A 21,278-nucleotide genomic window follows, 5' to 3' on the forward strand; every position below is an offset into this window, starting at 1 on the left:
CTCCCTAGAGGAAAATTCACTGCCAACCTAGGCATGTCCACTTGTCAGACATGAAAGAAACCGGTCAATGAAATGAGATTATTTCTGAAACAGTGTTTCTTCAGTAGCTGTTTGTGGTGGCTTGCAGAGTGGGCCGTGGCTTACCCTGGGCTGAAGCTACTAGAACGTGCCATGAAGAGGCTGGAAAAGCTCCGTGTGTGCTGAGCACCTCCAGAGATTGCCTGAGAACCCCAGAGATACACACAGCAGAAGCAGTGAGAATCAGTGCTGACAGGCTTGGTCCTTACTCTCTTTATTCTTTCCTTCATCCTCCAACACCTCACAAGGAGCTCGGGCTCAATATTTAGCTCTGTTCTCAGGCACTAATTGTAGTAAGTCTGAGGGCAAGTCAATCTCTGTCAGTTTTAACCCTTTCTTCTTTAAAATGAAGATATTACCTTCTGGGATAGGGTCTGAAGAGCAAATCTGAAAGTGCCTAGCATGGTATCCCAGAGGTATTCCTTTGAGAACTTCTCTAAGGCTATTGCTTCACAGGCCAGCAGTAATAAACCACAGCAGAAAATATGGTTGCTTCTGCTCTCTGGTAAACATCTAGTGCAGGATAACTAAGACATCAAAATAGCTATCACCACATCTTACCCCACCCCCACTCCCAACAACTTCACCGTCTAGATAGGAATTTTACAGATCAACATTCCTCCAGTCTGTGCAAAACAAGATACATTGTAAAACAGGTTTCCATCTTTGGGTCAGAGTCTGTCCAATTTCATCTGGTCATAAGCTAGTCACCATTAAATCCAGTGGATCTAGTATTAAATACTAACATCTGCTATAGTATTAAACTCTGTAGATCTGTCTACTGTCAAGTCCACATTGGAAAGACAATGAACAATGTGGAGAATTATTTTTTGGCTAAATCCTAAAGTCATCTGACTTGTTTATTCATTAAAAACAAAAACAAAAACAAAAACCTCATACAGTGTAAACCAGTTCCTGATTTTATTTTAACAAGAGCATTAGGTTTTCAAAAGTGAAATGAATGAAAATGTGTTGTTTCCAGCTGCTCCATCCCCCAACTCCTTTCCTCTCTTTCCCCCTGAGTGTGTATAGTATGTTTTTTTTTTCTTTCCAGAGATGCTCACTGCTATTTCCCTTCCACTCTGTTTAGCTCTCTGGGGCAACTTTAATTCTTCTACTTAAGAACACCTGGGGCCCCATGAAAACTCCCCCATGGCATGTATACTTGTATATGCTTAAAAGAATAACAGTTGAAGACTTCTGGGGAAGATGGCAGAGTAGGGAGCTCTAGAATTTCTTCCTTCCACCAAAGTACCTATTAAACAGGCAGGGACTGTCCAAAACAACTGTTCTGGAGCTCTGGAGGCCAGAACATTGTACAGCATCCAGGGAGGAGTTGGAGGAAGAGACTCATGAGCTACAGTAAGGAACAGTGAGTAGTTCTCACTGTGTGGCAGCTGCTAGCACCCATCCCCTACTCTCATGGTGGGTCCTCTTGGAATCCAATACTGGGATGGCTGCTGCTGTCAGAAAGGTACATAAAAATCATCTTCCCAAAGAACAAGGCTGGGCATGGCTGAGCAATGATCACACCTTTTGATCAGTGAATTCCCATTGCTGGGTCCCATTCTGAGCTAGTGTTTCAACATGCCTGGGAAAAAGAGGGTACAATAATTGCTTTAACCTCACCCTTGACAGGGGCAGAGGCAGTGGAGATTTAAAGACCAGTGGCTCTGTAAGACTGTGGGGAACAGTTTGCTGAGGGATGACATATGCTGGCAGGCCAGGAAAGCACAGCCTAGAGGAGCAATTGAAGAAATGTTGGAGTCAGTCTGCATGCCTTTGGGGGTCACTGGCCCTGCTTTGGCTGGAAGATACTGACAACTGGCCTTCAGAGTAAATTCATCAAGATAATCAGATACCTAGATACCAGCAGCAAATTATAAGCCATACTAAGAGACAGGAAAATATAATACAGTCAAGGAAAAAAATTAAAATTTCAGAGGAGACAAAGAATGTGCAAAACTAATCAAAAATGCAAAAAAAAAAAAAAATCTCCTAAATCAATTCAAGGTGATGAAGGTAAGTATGACTAAAGAGATAAAGGACATAAAAAAGACACTATGTCAGCATAAAAAAGAATTCGAAAGTATAAAAAGAAACATAACAGAAATTATGGAGAGGAAAGGCACAATATAAGAAATTAAAAATACACTAGAGGCATACAACAGCATATTTGAACAGGCACAAGAAAGAATCAGCAAACTAGAAGACAGGACAGTCAAAATCTTATGAAAAGAAGAACAGATAGAGAAGAGAATAGAAAAAGTTGAGCAGGGTGTCAGGGATCTGAATGACAGCACAAACATACACATCATGGGTATTGCAGAAGGAGAAGAGGAAATAAAGGCAACAGAAACAGTATTTGAGGAAATAATGGCTGAAAACTTCCCAACTATTATGAAAGTCATAAATATACATGTCCAAGAAGCACAACATATTCCAAACAGAATAAATCCTAATAGATCTACTGCAAGACACATACTCATCAGAATGTCAAATGACAAAGATAAACAGAGAATTCTGAAAGCAGCAAGAGAAAAGTGACTTATCACATATAAGGGACCCTGAATAAGACTAAGTGGCAATTTATCATCAGAAACCATGGACGTGATAAGGCAGTGGTATGATATACTTAAGGTGCTGAAAGAAAACTCTGCCAGTCAAAAACAATTTACCCAGCAAAACTGCCCCCTCAAAAATGAGAGAGAGATGTAGGGGCAAGATGGCGGCATAGAAAGGAGTGGAAGTTAGTCCCCTGGAACAACAAATAAACAACCAGGAAAAACTAGTAAATAATCTGGAATAACTGCTGGGGGACAACCGTGACTGTCCACTCATCATAAACCAACCTGAATTGGGAGGAATGCCTGAGATCACAGCATAAAATCTGTAAGTAAAAGCTGCAGAACTGCACTGATAGCCCCTCCTACCGTGGCAGGCCAAACAGCAAAACCTTGCTGTGGTAGAAAGCAGCACTCTCTGAACAAGCAAATATACCTCAATCCAGTGCCAACTGGGGTTTTAATTAAGAAATGTGGACTGCTCAATACAAGCTACAAATTTCCAACAAGCAGACAGAGGCTTTTTAGTGATGACTGACCTTAAAGAACTAGAAGACTCCACTGTCCTGAGAGGGGGAGCCCAGAAGACCAGGTGTTACCTCTGGCCAATGAGTGAAATTGGAGGTCTGTGGACTGGATCTGAAAGGGGGCTTTCTGTCCCTTTTTCTCTCTCTCAACTTGAGTGGCTCATGGAGAAAACCTCAGCCATTTTCAGTTCACAGCACTCTGACCCAGACAAGGGTGGAGATACCAGAGTAAGAGAGACAAAGAAACTCCCTAGGGGGTGTATCTTCCCTAAGAGGAAGAAGGTGGTGCCAAGCTCTATTACTGGTGTCCCATTCAGAACCAGACCCCAGATCCTGGGGGAAAATAGCCAAAACAGGAACTAAGGGGGATTACCAGTCAGGAGCAAACAGGCTGATAAGCACCACCTGCTGGGAAGGTTAGGAAAAGCACAGTGACTAGAAGCCTACAGGGTGTCTCAATCTTCTAAGACACACTCTTAGGGAAACCATATACTGAATATTGCCTCCTTATGAGAGCTGAGCCTATTCTGTTCTGGGAAAACCTGATTGGGGTAACCAAGGAAATCAGATGCCTAGACAACAGAAAACTACAACTTAGACTAAGAAAAACAAAGATATGGCCCAGTCAAAGGAACAAACTTACACTTCAACTGAGATACAGGAATTGAAACAACTAATGCTAAATCAATTCAAGAAGTTTAGGGAAGATATGGCAAAAGAGAGGAAGGGTATGATGAAAACACTAGGCAAACATAAGGTAGAAATTGAAAGTTTTAAAAAACAACTGGCAGAATCTATGGAAATGAAAGGCATAACACAAGAGATGAAAGATACAATGGAGACATACAACAGCAGATCTCAAGAGGCTGAAGAAAACACTCAGGAACTGGAGAACAAGACAGCTGAAATTCTACACACAAAAGAACAAATAGGGAAAAGAATGGAAAAAAATATGAGCAACATCTCAGGGAATTGAATGATGACAAGAAATGCATGAACATACATGTCATGGGTGTCCCAGTAGGAGAAGAGAAGGGAAAAGAGGCAGAAGACATAATAGAAGAAATCATCAAAGAAAATTTCCCATTTCTTATGAAAGACGTAAAATTACAGATCCAAGAAGGGCAGCATACCCCAAACAGAATAGATCTGAATAAGCCTATGCTAAGACACTTAATAACCAGATTATCAAACATCAAAGATAAAGAGAGAATCCTGAAAGCAGCAAGAGAAAAGTGATCCATCACATACAAAGGAAGCTTGATAAAACTATGTGCAGATTTCTCAGTAGAAACCATGGAGGCAAGTAGGAAGGGGTATGATATATTTAAGATACTGAAAGAGAAAAACCGCCAACCAAGAATCCTATATCCGGCAAAACTGTCCTTCAAATACGATGGAGTGTTTAAAATATTCTCTGACAAACAGACAATGAGAGAGTTTGTGAACAAGATACCTGCACTACAGGAAATACTAAAGGAAGTGCTACAGACAGATAGGAAAGGACAGAAGTGAGAGGTTTGGAATACAATTTTGGGTGATGGTAGCATAGCAATGTAAATACACTGAACAAAGACGACTGTGTGTATGGTTGAAAGAGGAAGGTTAGGAGCATGTGGGACACCAGAAGGAAAGAGGAAAGATAAAGACTGGACTGTATAACTCAGTGAAATCTAGAGTGCTCAACAATTGAGATAAAATGTACAAACATGTTTTTACATGAGGAAGAACAAATGAATGTCAACCCTGCAAGGTGTTAAAAATAGGGTGGTATTGGGTGAAAAATACAATCAATGAAAAATAGAGACTATAGTTAACAGAAACATTGTATTATGCTTCTTTTAATGGAACAAAGGCAATAAACCAAAGCTAAATGCATATAAGAGGGGGACATAAGGGAGGGGTATGGGACTTTTGGCATTGGTGATATTGTCTGACTCTATTCTACTTTAGTTTAATTCTATTTTTCCTTTTGTTGCTTCCCAGCTGTCATTTTTTTTCTCTTTCTTTTTTTCATTTTCTTTTGTTTCTCTACCTTCTTTGCCTCTTCCTCCTTCTTTGTGGAAGAAATGGAGATGTTCTTATATATATGTGACTATACAGGGAACACTGTTTGTTTACTTAGGACAGAATGTGTGGTGTGTGAACAAAACCATCTTAGAAAAAAATGGGTTGATGAAGAAAACTTGAGGGCACTATATTAAGTGAAATAAGTCAGACACATAAGGACAAATATTTCAGGGTCTCACTGATATGAACTAATTATAATATGTAAACTGATAGACATGAAATATAAGTTACCAGGATATAGAATGAGGCTAAAGAATGGGGAGTGGTTGCTTATTATGAGCAGAATTTTCAACTAGGTTGAACTTAAGTGTTTGGAAATGCACAGAGGTGATGGTAGTACATTGTGAGATTAACAGTGCTGAATGGTGTGTGAATGTGGTAGAAATGGGAAGCTCAGAGTCATGTATGTCATCAGAAGGAAAGTTGGAGGATGAAAGATGGGAATGTGTAAAACAGTGAATCTTGTGGTGGGCTATGTCTGTGATTAACTGTACAAATATTAGAAATCTCTTTCATGAACCAGAACAAGTGTATGAGACTATAAACAGAAGTTAATAATACAGGGGCATATAGGGAAAAATATGCTTATTACAAACTATATACTACAGTTAGCAGTATGTTAACATTCTTTCATCAACAGTAACAAATGTACTATAACAATACTATGAGTCAATAATGGAGGGGGGTTGGTTAGGTGTATGGGAGGATTTGAGTTTCCTTTTTCTGTCTTTATTTCTTTTCTGGAGTAATGAAAATGCCCTAAAAATTGAAAAAAAAAAAAAAAAAAAACAATGTGATGATGGATGCATAGCTGTATGATGGTACTGTGGGCAACTGATTGTACACTTTGGATCTTTGGATAATTGTATGGTATGTGAACAATCTCAATAAAATTAAATTTAAAAACAATGAGGGAGAGTTAGAAATATTCACAGAAAAACAGGAACTGAGAGGGTTTGTCAACATGAGACCTGCCCTACAAGATTTACTAAAGGGAGTTCTGCAGGCTGAAAGGAAAAGACAGGAGAGAGAGGTTTTCAGTAGAATGAAGAAATGAAAATTAGCAGTAGGGGCAGGTAAAAGGCTAAAAAAAGAGACAAAAAAAAAATATGACATCTAAAAACCAAAGGATAAAATTGCTTAAGCAAGTACTCACTTTACAGTAATAACATTGAATGTTAATGATTTAAACTCCCCAATCAAAAGACAGAAATTGGCAGAATGGATTAAACAGTATGATCCAACCATATACTGTTTACAAGAAATTCACTTTAACACAAAGACACAAACAGGTGGAAAGTGGAAGGTTGGAAAAAGATATTTCATGCAACAGTAAACAAAAAAGAGCTGAGGTACCTATGCTAATATCAGACAAAATAGATTTTAAATGCAAAACTGTTATAAGAGACAAAGAAGGACATTTTATATTAATAAAAGTGGCAATTCACCAAAAAGAAATAACAATTATAAATATTTATGCAACTAACCATGGTGCCCCAAAATACATGAAGTGAACACTGGAAAAACCAAAGGGAGAAATAGATGTCTGTACAATAATATTTGGATACTTCAATATACCACTCTCATCAGTAGATAGAACTTCTGGACAGAAGATCAAAAAGGAAACAGAACAGTTTAACATCATGATAAAAGAACTAGACCAAACAGATATATACAGAACATTGCACCCCCAAACAGCAGGATGCATGCTCTTCTCAAGTGCACATGAATCACTCTCTGGGATAGATCACATGCTGTGTCAGAAAACAAGTTGCAACAAATTTTAAAAAAATTGAAATTATACAGAGCACTTTCTCTGACCATAGTGGAATGAAGCTGGGAGTCAATAATCAGAGAACTGGAAAATTCCCAATTATATGGAAGTTAAACAACACACTGTTAATAAACAGTGGGTCAAAGAAGAAATTGCAAGATAAATCAGTAAATATCTTGAGACAAATGAAAATGAGAACACACCATATTGAAATTTGTGGGAAGCAGCAAAGGCAGTGCTGATAGGGAAATTTATAGCCCTAAATGCTTACATTAAAAAAGAAGAAAGGGCCAAAATCAAAGACCTAGCTACACACGTGGAGGAACTAGAAAAAGTACAGCAAACTAATCCCAAAACAAGCAGAAGGAAAGAAATAACAAAGAGTAGAGTAGAAATAAATGAAATTGAGAATTAAAAAAACATTAGCGAGAACTAACAAAACCAAAAGTTGGTTTCTTGAGGAAACCAATAAAATTGACAAATAATAGACAAAAAATTATAGACAAAATATAGACAAAAAAATAAGACAAAAAATATATACTATATATATATATACAAAATATAGATAAAAATATAGACAAAAAATAATGGACAAAAATAGACAAAAAATCATAGACAAAAAAGTAGATTGACAAAGAATAAAAGAGAGATGATGCAAATAAATAAAGTCAGAAATGAGAGATGGGATATTACTACTGACCCCACAGAAATAAAAAGGGTCAGAAGAGGATACTATGAGCAATAGTATGCCAGCAAATTAGACAACATAGATGAAATAGACAAATTTCTGGAAAAACATGAGCAACCTTCACTGACTCAGAAGAAAGAGAAGACCTTGACAGACCAATTACAAGGAAAGAGAAACAGTCACCAAAAACATCCCAATAAAGAAAAGTTCTGGACCAGATGGCTTCACAGCTGAAGTCTATCAATCATTTCAAGGAGAATTAATACCAAATTTGCTCAAACTCTTCCAAAACATTGAAGAGGAGGGAACACTATCTAACTCATTTTATGAAACCAACATTACCCTAATAAAATGTCAGAAAAGATACTACAAGTAAAGAAAATTACAGACCAATTTCTTTTATAAATATAGATGCAGAAATCCTCAACAAAATACTTGCAAGTTGAAACAAACAACACATTAAAAGAACTATACATTTATGGATGGATGAGTAGAAAAATGGGGGAAGGAAACAAACAAACAAACAGACAAAAGCACCCAGTGTTCTTTTTTACTTTAATTGCTCTTTTTCACTTTAATTATTATTCTTGTTATTTTTGTGTGTGTGTGGTAATGAAAGTGTCAGGGATTGATTTTGGTGATAAGTGCACAGCTATGTAATGGTACTGTGAACAATCGAATGTATGATTTGTTTTGTATGATTGAGTGGTATGTGAATATATCTCAATAAAATGAATATTAAAAAAAAAGAACTATATATTATGATCAAGCGGGTTTTATCCCAGGAATGCAAGGGTGGTTCAACACAAGAAAATCAATTAATATAATACACCACATTAACAAATTAAAGGGGAAAAGACACATGGTCATCTCAATTGATGCAGAAAGAGCATTTGACAAAATCCAGCATCCTTTCTTCATAAAAACACTTCAAAAGATAGAAATAGAAGGAAAAGGGAATATATGAAAAGCCCAGACCTAACACCATACTCAATGGTGAAAGACTGAAAGCTTTTCCTTTAAGATCTGGAACAATACAAGGATGCCCACTGTCACTGTTATTACTCAACATGCTAGGAGTTCTAGCTGGAGCAGTTAGGCAAGAAAAAGAAATAAAAGGCATCCAAATTGGAAAGGAAGAAGTAAAGCTTTCCCTCGTGACAGATGACATGATCCTATATATTGAAAGACCTAAAAAATCTACAGCAATGCTACTAGAGCTAACAAGTTCAGCAAAATTACAGGATACAAAATCAATACGCAAAAACGATTAGTGTTTCTATATATTAGTAATGAGCAAGCTGAGGAGGAAATCAAGAAAAACATTCCACTTACAATAGCAACTAAAAGAATCAAATATCTTGGAATAAATTCAACCAAGAATGTAAAGGACTTATATGCAGAAGACTATAAAACATTGTTAAAAGAAATCAAAGAAGACTTAAATAAATGGAAAGACATTCTGTGTTCATGAATTGGAAGACTAAATATTGTTAAGATGTCAATTCTACCCAAATTGATTTACAGTTTCAATGCAATCCCAATCAAAATTCCAATAGTCTACATTACAGAAAAGGAAAAATCAATTATCAAATTTATTTGGAAAGGTAAGTGTACTGGAATAGCAAAAAACATCTTGAAAAAGAAGAATGAAGTTGGAGAACTCACACTTCCTGTCTTTAAAGCATATTACAAAACTACAGTTGTCAAAACAGCATGGTATTGGCATAAAGATAAATATATTGATGAGTAGAATAGAATTGAGAGTTCAGAAACCTCTCACATCTATGGCTAATTGATATTTGACATGGCTGCCAAGTCCACTCAACTGGGATGTAAAAGCCTCTTCAACAAATGGTGCTGGGATAACTTGATAACCATATGCAAAAGAATGAAAGAGGACCCCTATGTCACACCTTATACAAAAATTAACTAAAATGAATCAAAGACCTAAAGAAGAACCAGGACTATAAAACTCCTAGAATATAATGTAGGAAAGTATCTTCAAGACCCTGTGGTAGGCAATGGTTTCTTGGTCTTTACACCAAAAATACAAGAAATGAAAGAAAAAATAGATAAATGAGACTTCTTCAAAATTAAAATCTTTTGTGCTTCAAGGACTTTGTCAAGAAAGTAGAAAGGAAACTATTCAATGGGAGAAAATATTTGGAAACCACATATCTGAAAAGGGTTTAATATCCAGTATATATAAAGAAATCCTACCAGTCAACAATAAGCCAAGTTTAGATGCAGCCTAGAGAAAGAGGAGCAGCCCCCCATGAATCTGAAGAACATGTGTCCTAGGTGGAGGATGGAGCTGCACAAACAGTATCAGAGATTAGGGAAACTGTGGCCCAGCCAGAGCAAGGTGAAAAAGCTGTCCCAGCCTCTCATGGCTCCCCAGTCTCCACTTCAATTCATGTGTTATCTTTAAGGCAAACACCTTCTGTATTTAAATTATCTGGCCCTACAATCAAATAGTCTACCACAATAGCTCATAGTAAATACTTGCTGAATGGTTGGTGCATCTCTTAGCACATCTCTTGAAATCTTCACCCTGAGAAGCGCCTACTATACTTTATTGATTTCAGTGTAATTCTTTGGTCTGTAGGTCATTCTTGCCAATGTGGTCCTGGGACCACTGTTCTCTATGGATGGATAAATAATGTTTTAGAATCAACCATTCACTCAAGGTGGCTAACAAGGTACTGGAACAAAGATATTAGAAAATCTTTCATGGGAGTTTTAGGTTATTTTAGATTGTCTGAATACCTGTGAATAAATCATGTAATGTCTCTAAAAACCACATAATGTTTTATTTCAATGTATTAAAAATTAAGTTTTGGTAGAGGCTAGGATTCTTTGTTTCATCTTTAATAATAATAGCAAAACAAAGTTTTTGACATAAAGCAGAAAAGAGATGCACAGAAAAGCAAAGAACATCTTTTTTTGGGATTAGCAAAAAAAAAAAAAAAAAGAAAAGAAAAAGAAAACAGTGACAGATTACACATTTCCTTAGAGGAAAAATCCTGTAAGTGGATCTTAAGTGTCAGGCAAAGGAATACTTTATCATCTTAACACTAGGAGAAAAGCAAGCATTGCTTTTCAAAGCTATGTAGGGGAAAGAGGGCAAGGCTTAAGTATAGGAGGTTAACTGATCTCTATTTTTAACTCTATTTTTTAAAAATCTTGCTCCAAATTTTAGTTATTAGCCTTTTAATGTGAACCTATGCTAACGTAAGCGCAACTTTTGTGTTGCTGTTTAAAAAAAGTTCTGTTTTTGTGACAGGAAAGGTATATCTGCAGGAAATGTGCTATATTGTACATGACTCAGTTACTCAGGCCTAATGGGTTCCAGAGTGTTTGGATATTGTGGCCATAAACCAGGAGGCAGTTTTCATAGTGAACAGGCAGAGGAGAAGCATCGCCTTTGGAATCAAATACTAGTCACATTGACTCATACCAATAGAATGACAGCAGACATCATAATACCACTTTCCAACACACTGAATTTATTTCTAGTGTGAATTCTGAGTATATGGAACACTTGCCAGCTGTGGAGAAAATGGAAAGTGCCTTGAACTTGGAGTCAGAAGCCTGGGTTGCCATTTGTCACTGCCACTTACTTGCTCTGTGATCTTGGGCAAACCATTTAACTTCTCTGAGCCTCAGGTTTCTCATTGATAAAATAGCAATGACAGGAGGGAAAGCTTTGAAAAGTCTTCATTTTCTAGAAATGTGGGGTTGGATCTTCTAGAGATGTAAACAGGATTAGCAAAATCATATATTTGAACGTAACCCCACAGCGCCTGGAGCAAAGCGAGCCCTGCAAAAATACACTCGCTCTTTCCTTTATTTGCTCACCCAGTACTGAGTGCTGACATGGCTATAGTGAGGTGAGTGCTGCCAACCAAGAATCCACTTGTGCTGCCCTAGCTCACCCACCATCTTTCTGTGACTTGGCGGGTGGAAGAAACATGAAGGTTTGATGCTACCTGAGCAGGGAGAAACCGTATCTCTTGGGACTTCATGTACTTGGGGAGCCACTGACTCTTTTCCTTCCATACATGGGTTCAAAATAAAATCTTTAAACTGAACAAAGATCTAGTTTATGGAAAATCTTTTGGAATGATCAAGGGTTCAAATGACAACAGTCTGAGAAACAAAATGATCAGCTTCACTAGAAAGGGAGGCACAGGGCTGAGGGTGGGCCTGGATTGGAAGGTGTCAACATTGAGAATGGTGCATGGGCTGGAGGGGAGGGAGTGGAGAAGGCTGCCTTGACATTCCTTTATCAATTGCAAATTGCTTTGTAAGGTGGGTGGTGGGAATTCCCCATTTGGCAATCAATATTCTTTGATCAACCGACATTCTTTTTTTAAATCAAATTTTTATTATTTTCTCCAATAATGTGCTATTTTTGATCCAATCAACTGTAGGGCTTTTCAGGCAGGTATCCTAGGGGATGGCAGGGGATTACTTGGAGGAGGAAACACTTCAGGTCTAAGATCTTCCTTGGAGCACTGGGTGCCAACATACACAGCTTTTTCTAAATTAAGAAAAGATGTCCCAGCCCCCAAAATAGAATCATCATCTGAAGTAAGTCCTACAGCAGGACTCCTGAGTCTTTGCAACAACATTCCGCAGCTTTTCCCTTCCCTCTGTTGTGGAGGTTGGCTTTAAAGAGCACAGGCTTGGAATCAGAAGGCCTGACTCACGCCAACTTGCAGGTGACTTTGGCTTAGTTTTTTCCTTTCTCAGGTTTTTTCCTGTGTTTGAATAAGGGAGTAGGAGGAAGTGTTTATTTGTTTTATCATCATCATCATTATTATTACTATTATTATTAGAGAAGTTGTGAGTTTACAAAACATTCATGCATAAAATACAGGATTCCTGTATACCACCCCAAAACCGACATATTGCATTGGTGTGGAACATTTATTTATTTATTTATTTATTTTGATAATAAATTTTATTTTGAAATAAGTTCAGTCTTACAGGAACAGTTGCAAAAACAGTACAAACCCCATACATAGACCTCCATCATACCCCGACTCCCCTCCCCCAATACCCCGATCCATCACCTTTAAGATCCTGTCACACCACTGTCTCTTTCTTTCCCTCCCTCCCTCCCTAACACCCATCATCTATTGCTCTGTCCTCTGAACATATGAGAGCAAGCTGCACATATCTTTGAACAAACAATGTAATTCACATATACCTTTCCCATGGACAAGAACATTATTTTATGCAATCTCATTAAATGCAGCTAAGAAGTTCAAGAAATTCAACATTGATATAAAGCTTACATTCTATATTTCCCTTTTTTTTTTGTTTTTTTTTTTCCCTTGTGTCCCATCTGTGTCCCTTTGAGCCTCCTCTCCTCCGACCTCAGATCCCATCCAGGATCATTCCTGGCATTTAACTGTCTTCTATTCAGACTGTCTTATTATTTTTTTTTTCAATTGTGGTAAGATATATATAGCCTAAATCTTCCTATTCCACCCCTCCCTAGCATTCCATTAGTGGGATTAATCACATTTAGAATGTTGCAATGCTATCACCTTCTGACCATCCATTTCTAGAAGTTTCCCTTCACCCCAAACAAAAACCCTACTCTCATTTCTTAACTCCCCATTGCCCCTCCCCCCACTTCTTGGAACCCCTACTCTACTTTCATCTCTTTGATCATATTCTCTGATACTTTCTTTGTGTTTACCATGGGGCTTAAATTTAACATCTTAAATCTATAACAATCTTGTTTTTCTCTGATACCAACTTAACTTCAGTAGGACACGTAAACTGTGTTCCTATACTCCTCCATTCCCCCACCTTTATGTAGTTCTTGTCAAAAATTACATATTTTACATTGAGTCCAAAACCACCAATTTATCATTACAGTTTATGTATTTTAGATCCTGTAGGAAGTAAATAGTGGAGTTATAAATCAACAATACAGTAGTATTAGTCTTTATATTTACCATGTGATCTTTACTGGAAATCTTTATTTCTTCATGTGGTTTCAGTCAATTGTTTAGTGTCCCTTCCTTTCAGCCTGCTCAACTAACTTTAGCATTTCTTACAGGACTGATCTACTGGTGATGAAGTCCCTCAGCTTTTGATTATCCAGGAATGTTTTCATCTCCCCCTCATTTTTACCCTCCAGGTGTTTGTGAATTCTCCAAGTCTCTGATGGTCATTGACTTCTATTTGTATTCCATTGTGATCAGAGAATGTGCTTTGAACAAATTCATTTTTTTATTTTTTATTTTATTGAGGCTTGTTTCTATGTCTCCGCATACAGTCCATTCTGGAGAAAGATCCGTGATCACTAGTGAAGAATGTGTGTCCCAGTGACCTGGGATGTAATATTCTATATACGTTTGTTAAAAGTCTCTATATCTCTCTCTCATTTCTTTGTTTCTCTGTTGGTAGGGCTCGCTTTAGTATCTGAAGTAGGACAGGTCTTTTATTAGCAAAATCTCTCAGCATCTGTTAGTCTGTGAAAAATTTAAGCTCTCCCTCAAATTTGAAGGAGAGTTTTGCTGGATAAAGTATTCTTGGTTGGAAATTTTTCTCTCAGAATTTTAAATATGTCATGCCACTGCCTTCTCGCCTCCATGGTGGCCGCTGAGTAGTCATTACTTGGTCTTATGTTGTTTCCTTTGTATGTGGTGAATTTTCTTTCTCTTGCTGCTTTCAGAACTTGCTCCTTCTCTTCAGTATTTGACAGTCTGATCAGAATATGTCTTGGAGTGGGTTTGTTTGAATTTATTCTATTTGGAGTTCACTGGGCATTTATGCTTTGTGTATTTATATTGTGTAGAAGGTTTGGGAAGTTTTCCCCAACAATTTCTTTGAATACTCTTTCTAGACCTTTACCCTTCTCTTCCCCTTCTGGGACACGAATGAGTCTTAAATTTGGACATTTTATTTTATCTATCATGTTCCTGGGATCCATTTCAATGTTTTCAATTTTTTTCCCCGTTCTTTATTTTGTTCTTTCATTTTCTGTTCTGCGCTCCTCAAGGAGGCTGAGTTGTTGTTCAACTTCCTCTAATCTTGTATTATGAGTATCCAGAGTCTTTTTAATTTGGCCTACAGTTTCTTTAATTTCCATAAGATCTGTTTTTTTTTTATTTACACTTACAATATCTTCTTTATGCTCTTCTAGGGTCTTCTTTATGTCTTTTATATTCTGTGCCATGCTCTTCTTCAAGTCTTTTATATCCTGTGCCATGCTCTCATTGCCTGTCTGTAGTTCTTTGATTAATTCTGCCAGGAACTGTGTGTCTTCAGATCTTTTGATTTGAGTGTTTGGGTTCCGGTTCTCCATGTTGTCTGGTTTTATCATATGCTTTAAGATTTTCTGTTGTTTTTGGCTTCTTGGCATTTGCTTTACTTGATCTTTAATTTGTTAGAATTGCAGCTTGGTGACATACACTTTCTCTAACTAACCAGCCGATGGCGTCCGTGAGTCACTTATTCCCCTCAAGTCAATTCTCCCCAGCTTTGTGGTGTGTGGGGATCTGATTCTTTTGGGGTCCAATTGGTGCACTTAATTTGGGTGTGTTGTCGGTGTTGTCTGCCCTCAATGAGGGGCATGTGCCTGAACGGTTAGGGAGGAAGGACAGGTTTAATAATCAAACCTCCCAGGTGTTCCTGGAGATTTAAGGCTGTTCTCTGCCTCTGACACAAAAGTCCTTGGTATTGGCGTAGGTTCCCTGGGATTTCTGAGCAGTTTCCCCTCCCTGCTGTGCTTTTCCAGGACCTCTGTTGAGGGGGGGGGAGGGCCGTGCCATGTCACAAGTGAGCGCTGGCCTCCAGGGAAGCCCTGGGCCGCCGGGCTGTGTAGGGGCGTTCCCAGCCCTCTTCAAAGATGGTTGAATGGGACACGTTAACTTCCCCCTTTCCACACAGTTCCACTCTCCCAGCTCTGGGACAATCAGCCGTGGGTGTACTCAAGGCCACTGTCCACGGCCGATATTGTGTCGTGTGAGCGGTGCTGTGGGAAAGACTCCCTGTCAGGCTGGGTTTCTTGGCTCGGCTCTGTGCTGTGTGTTCGGCCCCGGGCAGGAGTAGCCCCGCCCGCTGGGGAGATGGCTGCAAGTCATGCGTCTCCCCTTTGCTCCCCTGGACCCGAGACAATCAGCAGTGGGTGTGGGAAGGGGTATCCTCCACCCCAGACACTGAGGCATTAGTCCAGACCACTCCCGTCTTATCTGCAGCTGTTGCCGGGCTTCTATTTTTTTTTTTTAAACCGCCAACCCACCATTTCCCCACACCGCACCATGGCCGAGGGACTCAGCTGACTCACTCACTCGTTTCAGAATGCAGACTCCTGGTTTCACCAAATGCACGTTCCCTGTGGCTTTAGCAGAACTTGGTGCTACTCTGGAAGTGGTGTTCTGGGTCCCTTTCTGGATTTTTATTTAGTGTTTTCCATGGAGGTGTTTTTTACTCTGTCTCACCTAGCCGCCATCTTAGGTTCCTCCCCTGGAACATTTACTTTTAATGATAACACTTTCTAAAACAAATCATACTTCTTTAACATTAATAACCTTTGTTATAACTGATGAAAGATTATTAAAATATTTCTATTTATTGACCATTATTTACATTAAGTGTTTTATCCCCATGTATCACTATTATTACCATCTTGTATTAGTATCATACATTTGTTGTAATTCATGAAAGAACCTTCTTATTGTTGTACTATTAACTATAGTCCATCCTCTGCAATAGGGTTCACTCTATTATATAGCCCTATGCTTTATCTTTCAATACTTACCCTGGTAATGTATGCATCCTAAAGTTTCCTCTTTTAACTACATTCACCTATACAGTCCAGTGCTGTTGATTACACTCACTACCCATTTTCAAACCTTTACTATCAGCCTAAATAGAAATTTTATACAAATTAAGCATCAAATCCCCATTCTTTAACCCCAATCTATCTCCTAGTAACCAAATTCTAGAATCTAACTCTGTGAGTTTGCTTATTATAATTAGATCATATCAGTGAAATCATACGGTATTTGTCCTTTTGTGTCTGGCTTATTTCACTCAATGTAATCCTAAAGGATCACCCATGTTGCCACATGGACTAGGACTTCATTCCTTTTTACAACTGAATAATATTCCATTGTGTGCATTTACCACATTTTGTTTATTCATTCATAGGTTGATGAACAATTGGGCCGCTTCCATCTTTTGGCAATTGTGAGTAATGCCCCCATGAATATTGGTGTGCAAATGTCTGTTGATGTCCCTGCTTTCAATTCTTCTGGGTCTACACTGAGTAGCAGGATTATCAGTTCATATGGTATTTCTGTATTTAGCTTCTTGAGGAACTGCCAAATTGTCTTCCACGGGGGCTCTACCATTTTACATTGCGGCCAGTAATGAATGAGTATTCCTATTTCTCCACATCTTCTCCAACACTTGTGGTTTTCTGCCTTTTTTAATAGTAGCCATTCTAGCAGGTGTGAAATGATATCTCATTGTGGTTTTATTTGCATTTCCCTAATAGCTACTACTGATGTTGAGCATCTTTTCATATGCTTTTTAGCCATTTGTATTTCCTCTTTGGAGAAATGTCAATTCAAGTATTTTGCCCATTTTTAAAATTGGTTTATCTTTTTATTGTTGAGTTGTTTTTCTTTATACATACTGGATATTTAACCCTATCATGGTTTCCAAATATTTTCTCCCATTGGATAGGTTGCCTTTTCACTTTCATGACAAAGTTCTTTGAAGCACAAGAGTTTTTAATTTTGAAGAGGTAGCATTTATCTATGTTTCCTTTTGCTGCTTGTGCTTTGGGTGTAAAATCTAAGAAATTGTTGCCTCCTGCTACTCTTTCCCAGTTGAGTGGACTTGGCAGACTTGTCAAACATCTATTGACCATAGAGGTGAGGGTCCAGTTCTGAATTTTCAATTTGATTCCCTTGGTCAATATGTCTATCCTTATGCCAGTATCATGCTATTTTGACCACTGTAGCTTTTAATATGCTTTAATGTCAGGAAGAACTTAGACAAAGACTCAAATTTTGGTTGCAAATCACTCATTTTCTCTATTCTCCTTTGGTTGATTCACTGAAGTCACAATCTTGTCGCCTTGAAACATTCCACTGTGGGCAGGCTATACCACCTACTAAGATAGAGATAATACTTGCCTATTGGATTACTGGGATGAGTAAATATAATAATTCATGCAAAGGACATGACAAATATTAGACAGTATGATGATCAATGTTCTGCTTTGCCTGAATATTTCTCAAGAAATTTCTACTCAATCGGTCTTATTTTACTTACTGGTAAAAAAGAGGTAATACTGTTTTATATCTAAAATTGTCTTTCAGAACAGATTGACACCTTGATTGGCTTTGGAAGTGCCAAATGGTGTAAGGCCTGCAAGACCACTCACCAAAAGGCAGGTCTCTGTAAGAGCAGTTTTACCAATAGCTAGTTTATCTGTACCCTCTACTTTCTCTAGGATGGCTTTCCTTCTTTGCTCTCAGGCAGTATCAGGTACTTTTTTCTCTTGGCTCCAGAGCATGCTGCTTCCCTTTTGGTGGCACCTAACACATCGTTTTGAAATTGCTTGTTTGTTTGTGTCTTCCATGAGACTATAGATGCAGTAAGATTAAGGACAGTGTCTTATCCATGTCGGAAGCCCTAGTAGCTGGCACAGTGCCTGGAATATAGCAGATGCTCAGTATTTATTGAATGAAAAATTGAATGAATAAATGCTTATAAAAGTAAATCTAGAGGTGGGTAGATGTCTCTGTGAATTTTTTTTCTGATTATATATTTGGAAGATTGGATATAATTAAAGGAAGAGAATAATTAGGAACAATTGTTCAGGGCTCATTTTTCTGACCAAAGAGCAAACGTACTTCAAAGTTTTGCCTTCCTTGGAATGTTCCTAGTTAATACCTGGATGTGGACACACAGTGGGTGAGCATGGGTATATGTTTTTGTGATTGATCATATACTCGGTTAATCATTCATATACCATTTCATTCTCTTTCACTCCAGCTTCCTGCCTTTGCTTTCTACGGCTTTCCTTTAGATCTCCATATAAGGGTGAGTTTTGACCATGGAGGCTCCATATTTAAAAGAAAGTGAAAAATAACTAGTACAGACTCAACTAGGAAGAGTATATCATTACAAATTAACAGCATTGAATATATATGTGAATGTGGTTAAAAGGGGAAACTTTAGGTCACATATGTTACTAGAATAAAAAGTAAACATTAAAATATAGGACTGTATAAACACAGTGAACCCTATTGTAGAGGATGGACTACAGTCAATAATACAAGTATTAAGAATGTTTTTCATGAATTATTACAAATGTATGATACTTAAAAAGAGGTGTCAATAATAGGGTATATGGGAAAATACATCATGATAGTAATAGTACTATTTTAATAATCTTTCATCAATTGTAACAAAGGTAACTACTGATGAAAAAAATAGTTCAATTACAAAAAAGTTCTATCAACAACTGTAACAAATGTTCCACACCAAGGCAAGGTGTTGATGGTGGGGTAGCGTATGTGAATTTGGTATTTTATGCATGATTGCTCTGTAAACCCACAACTTCTGTAATAAAAAATATTTTTAAGGAGTGTATCATTATAACCTAAGTAAAATACTTCCACTAGATAGCTTCCATTTTGTTTCTTTAGCACATGATATTTTTATTAGCACATTGATCTTATGTGAAATATAGTAGTTAATGTTTGCGTAGAACTTAGAATTTCTACAATGCACCTATTGAAATATTTAATCATCAGGAAAAGATGAGTTTTAATTCTTTCGATTGTACAAATTAGCAAATAGAGCTCAGATCAATAAGGTGACTTGCCTGAAAGCACACAGCCTGTAAGTTTTGTATGTGGTAAAGATCATAATCAAGCCCAGCTCTTCCAACTCCAAAAGTCTATTGTTTGGTTTCGTGTTACACTGATTTGCTTCTACTCTGCTACCCGCAGAGCATTGTAAATGAGGTCAGAATCCTTTTCTTATTTGTTGTTACATCACAGACAGCACCTACTGTGTTTTGCTCAGAGTAAACACAATAAAATTCAAGAAACTGAAATTCTTTAAAGATCCGATACGATTATTGGAATATATGAAATATGTGAAGAGAGTTATAAAGGATTGTATTTGAAGGTTTATATTTTCTGAACCATGAGCAGATGTACTTTGAAGACTTTCCTTAAAGAGTCTGCCCAGGCAAATGGCACCTGCATGGTAAGGCCTATTATGGAATGCAAAGTCCAGGACAGGGAGCTCACCATTCGAGACCTCCAACTATGCCAAGAGGAAAGCAACACTCTGTCAAGGCACCCAGCTGGCCTGAGGAAACCTTAAGAACAAGTAATGATAAAAATTAAAAACAAAACACTGAAAACTGGGCCATGGCATCTGAAGGCTGCTCATTACATCACCCTGTGGTCACCCTATTGGAAACTATGAGAGGCAGGTAGGGTAGTAGTTAAGGGCAGGAATTCTGGAGTCAGACTGCCAGAGTTCAGATTTATTTAACCCCTCTGTGCCCTACTTGTGTCATCAATAAAAGGGGAATGATGCTTGAACTTATTTTGTCAGGTGGATAGGTGGCTTAAATGAGTTAATATATTGGAAGAACTTAAGCAATACCTGGCACCTAGAGCAAGAGACTGCTTGTTATTGTTATTGTTATTGTTATTATTGTTGTTAATAATAGAGCAACATGGGACGTTCAGGGGGATAAATGCAAAAAGTTTGCCAAACTACCAAATTCTATGCCAAAGCCCCACTTTGTTCCTCTGGCCTATATTTATCAGCCAGATATGAACACTGAAATCATTCTGTATCCTTGACTTTGCCCTTGAGTAGATCTGAAGCCTCAGAAGTGGTTTGAGAGTTTTCCAAGGCTCCAGTGGGTTTTCTGGGCTAGATAGAGTGAGAGATTAAAGATGTAAACTGCCTGCTTTCTTTTCCATCTGTCCCCCCTCTGCCTTCCTCCTGCTTCAGGCCACCTCTCTAGTGCCCGGTGAGTGCTCAGTGTCTCTCTGATTTTGGTCCCCACCAATCATATCCTACTCATCCTTAGGTCCTTTATGCCTTTACCTATGACCATGCACCTCATTTATCATTCATTTCTCTGAATCACCATAGTAATCACAACTGAGTCACAAAATGTATCGCTTTGGCTTATGTATGGGACCCTGTCATTTCATGCGTGTTAATCTTATTTCTCGGAAAGCAATGAACTCCTGAAGGTGGTCCAGGCACCTGGCCCCCAAGGTTAAACTGTGCTCTGAATTCTTGCTAGCCATTCCATGAGGAGGTGCATGATTTTACTCTGATATTTCTCTGTCTCAAGGAAAAATTTTCATCGCATGGGATGAGTCAAGAGAATCAGTTCATTCATTGCAAAATAATTTTCAAAGAAAATGTAGAATAAAGCATATTAGGTATTATTCAAACATATTTTTAAAAATTATTTTCTACATGCTAACTAAAAACCCACTGTTGTTTTAATAGAGGGAAGTGCTCCTTTGACATATTCCTAGAAA

The sequence above is a fragment of the Choloepus didactylus genome, chromosome 2 (genome assembly GCF_015220235.1).
Source record: "Choloepus didactylus isolate mChoDid1 chromosome 2, mChoDid1.pri, whole genome shotgun sequence".
NCBI classification, from domain to species: domain Eukaryota; kingdom Metazoa; phylum Chordata; class Mammalia; order Pilosa; family Megalonychidae; genus Choloepus; species Choloepus didactylus.